A 5296-nucleotide genomic window follows, 5' to 3' on the forward strand; every position below is an offset into this window, starting at 1 on the left:
GCAACTCGCCTTAGCGCTAATGGACCCCTGCCTCTTACTTGAGGGCGATGGGTGGCTCATAGGTCTAGGGTAGTTCGGGTTGAGGGGAGGCGGGTGGTTCAGCATCCCCGAGATGAGAGCGGCAAGAAGAGAGGCATTTAATGGGGGGAAAAAAAAGAGGGTCGAGAAGGAGTAGGTGGCAGAAACCGGGAACAAAGGACTTTCCTGAGTGACGTCTGCCACGTACTGCTTCAGAGGCGACACGGGATCACGACTGCTCGCGCGAGTTTTTCGCGTAGCTCAATTATGGGGCCGGCCAGGGGCGGTGCCCGAGGGAAAGGGGGCGGAGCTAATCCCTGCTCTGGGGCCTTCCCGGCTAAGGGAATCGGGGATTTACTGGAGGGGGAAAGGGTTAGCTTTCCACTCTCACTCACTCTGACGCCTGTTTGGTGGGAGCAAAGAAATACCATCCAGCCCTGCCAAAGGCAAGTGTGAAGCAAAAGGGTTGACGAAAATGGAAGCAAAAGGGTTGACGAAAATGAAAGCAAAGTAAAGCGGAAGAACTGCTTAGCTGCTGAGTGTTTACAGGTAGAGTGATTTTTATAGGTAAAAATTGTGAAACACGAGGACTAAAAGATTCCCGGGTGTTTTCAAGGAAAAACCAGCCATAGTCTGGCTCACCTTTCAGGGTATTCTGAATCTATAGGAGCTCTCCATCTTTCCTTGTGGAGCTAGGTGTGGACAAAGAATGTAACCTGCTATTTCAGTAAACAAAGGCTATTGTGGCCGTGGAGCCAATCAGCCTCTGCAGCCACCACAAGTGGTGCATCCTGAGGGGATTCAGGATGGAGAAAAATAGGTTACTGGCCCTAGATGGTTATGGTGCAGATCAAAGGAATAATTTTAATGAGCCCAGACTCTTGCGTCTTCCCGTACGTGGAAAAACACTAAATTCATTGACCTGAGATATCTGGTTGTCTTTAATTAACAGTAATCATTTGATATTATGACTACCTGGAATTTTTTTTTGAAAAAACTCCTGTATCTCCTGGCCCCTCTGTTACCTTTTTGAAACAGGCCTTCAGAGCTATCTGAGAGGATGTCTCCTGGGTTTAAACCCTCAATAAGTACGACAAATAAAACATAATTCTCAACTTACAGCTTGTGTGTATTTTTTTTCAGTCAACATCTGTTCAACTCTAAATGTAGGTAACAGGGCCTCCCTGGTGGCGCAAGTGGTTGAGAGTCCGCCTGCCGATGCAGGGGATACGGGTTCGTGCCCCGGTCTGGGAGGATCCCATATGCCGCGGAGCGGCTGGGCCCGTGAGCCATGGCCGCTGAGCCTGCGCGTCCGGAGCCTGTGCTCCGCAACGGGGGAGGCCACAACAGTGAGAGGCCCGCATACCGCAAAAAAATAAAATAAAATAAAATAAATGTAGGTAACAGATAGCAAGAGGAAGTACTGTGTCCACTGAACTTCATATTGAATCCCCCTCCTTGGAAAAAGCCATTTTGCAGCTATTTGTAAATTCATTTCCCAATCCTGATTTGAACAATGTAAGTGGGTATATTACAATGTGCTTTAAACCGGTTCTAAGATTTTACTGGTCCCGTCGTTAATTAATGGGTAAACAAAATCTTTGACCATGTTCATTTTGTATTTGTATGAGACATGACTTTTACCTTTTTAAGAAAATATATCGTTTCACTCTTTGGAAAGTACTCTTCCTTTTAGGGAACAGAAATGCCTTCCCCTTTGCCATTCTTAGCTGAAAACCACAGTGAATTCAGTGTAAAGTTTATTACATTGGTATGGCTTCAATGAACACTGCCTGAAATTATATATTGATTTGTTGATTATTTATCTCCCCCACTAAAATATAAATTCTAGAAGAGCAGAGACTTTGTTTACTTCTGCAACACTGAAGGAATTGTCTGGACAATTATCCTGGTTTGGGTAATACTCTCAAACTATCTAGGAGGCCATAGTTAAGCCAAGCTACACTGAAGAATGGAATGGGGTGGTAGAAGTTTAACTCAGAATGAATTATGATGTTTCTCCACTTGGTAGGGAGAAGACTAATAATACCCACACACACACCAAAAAAAAAAAAAAAAAAAAAAATTTCCATAGCCTTTACTGTGTTCTATGCATGAACTCCATCACTTTATTTTGAATCATTTCATCCTTAAAACAACTCTATAAGGCAGCCACTTTTACATAATTTAACTCCACAAAGGAGTTAAATTACATGTCCAAAGTTAGAAGGCCAGTATGTGTCAGAACTTAGATTAAAACCTACCACACTGGTGGTTTCCAATCTTGTGGCACACTAGAATCACCTAAGGATCTTTAGAAACCACTGCTACCTAGCTACTACCCCCAGACATTATGATTTAATTGTTATGGGGTCAGACCTGGGCATTAAAACTCTCCAGGTGATTTTTTTTTCCACTGAAGAATTTACTGGGGCTCTTTGACCTGTGAATATGAGAAGTCTGAGCTTACAGAGCAATGTGGGGTTTCCTAGCTCACTGAGCATGAGCTTTCCTACACAATCATCAGGATGTACAGGACTGGGGGTGATGACCAACACTGGACAGATGTGGACCCCCTGCCCAGGTGCAGTTGCCTCTCCCTGCTCTCTCTGCCCAGCCAGCTATCCCTGGGGCAGAAGACAGCTCTGTGTGCCTCCAGTCATTCTGGAGGCTAACTCTGGGTCTGTCCAGGTATGTCCTAGTGTCCTCTGGGACCTACCAATTGGTAATAACATCTTCCCTGTCCATGCCTTGTTTGCAGTCACCAGCCCTACCTTGGGGTAGCACAAGAATGGACTTGCCTTTCAGAGTGAAGATGACAGAACCAGCTAAAAGTTCTTTTTTTTAAATTTTTTTTTAATTGGGGTATAGTTGTTTTACAATGTTGTGTTAGTTTCTACTGTACAGTGAAGTGAATCAGCTATATGTATACATATATCCCCTCTTTTTTGGATTTCCTTCCCATTCAGGTCACCACAAAAGCTCTCCAGGGGATTCTAATGACCAGCATTATGTTATTCTGTCTTGATATAAAATGTGGCAGACAAAAATAAATACAATACAATCAAACAAAAATAATAAGATAGAATAGAAAGATAAGATGGGGGAAAGTTACCTGGTTTATCTAGATGAGCCAAAATCAATCCATATTCTAAATTAAATATATTTAACAAGGCATCACATCAGCTCTTAAGGTCTGCTTTCCCTGTGCTAGGACTCTGTGTAATGGACCATGAGATGGTGGCTAAGTGTCAATCACCAGAGAACATACATACTGTTGATTAAGGGGGAAAAATATGATTATGGAAGTTTTGTCTGAATAATTTTTATCTAATATGCAAACCATTTTGGAGGAGAAAATAATTTTAAGGTATTATTAGCAGCTTATCTTTTTTTTTTGGTTATTTCTGAGAGAAAATCATATAGAAACATCCACAATAAAAGAAATTAGGGCAAATTTGGAACTCTTCAAATAGCAAAGTTTAACCTACTTTTCTCTTTTAAATAATGGCTTCAGCTTATTCACATGCCTTTAGCACATTTTTCTTTTGAGTTTTGCAATTTATTTATTGAAACCTCATACATACATTGTTTGGCTGTAGAATTCTAAAATCATATTTTTTTCCAAAAACGTTTTTATCCCATATCACAGAGTAATGATTTATAGCAAAGGAACACATAAGTCACTCAATTTGCTTCTCAGTGTGTTATACAGAATTAGTTGCTCATTTGGTAAACATTACCTCATCTACTTCTTCACCTTCTTCATCATAATCATCATCATCATCTTCAATAGCTTCTCCAGTAAAGTATAACACTGATTTTAGGATTATACGCTCACGTAAAAAGTGACCAATTTCAAAGTCCACAGCAAGGATAGCTTCAGCAGCAGCATCCAGATCTCCACTCTCAGGAACTTCAGGAGGAGCAAAAAAATTAAAGTCATTGGAAACTTTTGGTCACAGTACGAACTGTTCCACATCCCTTGTGTTTCTGCTTCTTCTTAATGGTTTTCAAAGTGACATTCTTCCCTTTTTTCCTGTCTGTCTGGCACCCTGTACAACCCATAATTTCTGGTCCATCAAAAGAAAAAGGATCAGAATCCTCTGGTTCTGACCTCATCCTATATGTCTTTGTCAACGCTTCATTTGTGAATTACTCATTGGGTTCAAAGTGAAATTCTAAGACAAAACTCATAGGCTGACCAGCGTCTGAGAACTTCACTTTAATATCTTTCAAGTGCTTCAGAATAGTTCATCATGTTCCTGAACCATATCACTGAGCAAGTCACCATTCTTAAAAACGGTCAACCAAAAGCCAGGAATTCCCTTGGGGTCTTCTTTTTCTTTGTCCTTTTTCTCCTCTTCAATCTTGGCCTTTTCTTTTAGCTTCTCTGAAATTTCACCAGACCATCAGGTCTTTGTTGAAGGGCTGCCAGAATCTGAGGATTTTGCATCATCTGAACAGTCAGCTGACGCGCTTTGATTTTTGTTTCTTCACCAGTTTCTTCTACTTCTTCAACATCATCCAAATCTTGACCAAGTTCAGACTGTTCTTTGTTGTCGATGTCTGCCATGTTGTATGAACGCCAAAAATCTCGTCCCCCTTGCGTGGTACCGGGAAGGGTGAGGGCGGGGGTGGGGTGGGGTGGGGGGTTGGTGGGGGGCAGCCATCTGGTCCCGGCTCGCAGCATCCTGACGGCGAGCGCTCCTTAGTCCCCGACCCTGTCACGGCCTGATTCCTGCAGCTCTCTGGTCCCCGGTAACCATTTTCTCTCCCCGCCCATTTTTTTCCCCCTCAGAACAACAGTTCTTTCCCCTGACGTGACTTTAGCACATCTTTATTGATATACCATGTGACGGGGATACGAGAATGAACAAGACAAACAATTTGCCTTCCCCCGTAGTTTTTTACGGTCTGGAGGGGAAAAGATATATAGTCAGCCATCATGGTCACTATGGTAGACACGCTATCTGCTATCACAGGGTAATAAAGGGTGTTATGAGAGCACGGAACAAGAACACCTAACCTATCAGGATAGGTTTCCCAGGGGAAGTGATACCTAAGCTGATGGTAGAAGGAAACTAGGCTGGGGACAGAGAAAGCCTGAACCAAGTCAGAGGCAACACTATGGAAAAAGTGTAGTGGAGAGAGAGGGAGGGAGTAGGGGATGTTTGTGTAGCAGAAATGGTGTCTGCCCTGTCAGGGGCTACATTACCTAGCATCCGTTTTCCAGCATCCCTTCTATCAAGGTGGCTGTCTGAATAATTATTACCAA

General features: G+C 42.7%; 1 pseudogene; it reads right to left on the minus strand.

Annotated features, from left to right (window-relative positions):
- Window positions 1–3600: 3600 nt before the first annotated feature.
- Window positions 3601–4605, minus strand: LOC132501789 (nucleosome assembly protein 1-like 1; annotated as a pseudogene).
- Window positions 4606–5296: the final 691 nt, after the last annotated feature.

This window comes from Mesoplodon densirostris, chromosome 14, assembly GCF_025265405.1.
Source record: "Mesoplodon densirostris isolate mMesDen1 chromosome 14, mMesDen1 primary haplotype, whole genome shotgun sequence".
Taxonomy (NCBI): domain Eukaryota; kingdom Metazoa; phylum Chordata; class Mammalia; order Artiodactyla; family Ziphiidae; genus Mesoplodon; species Mesoplodon densirostris.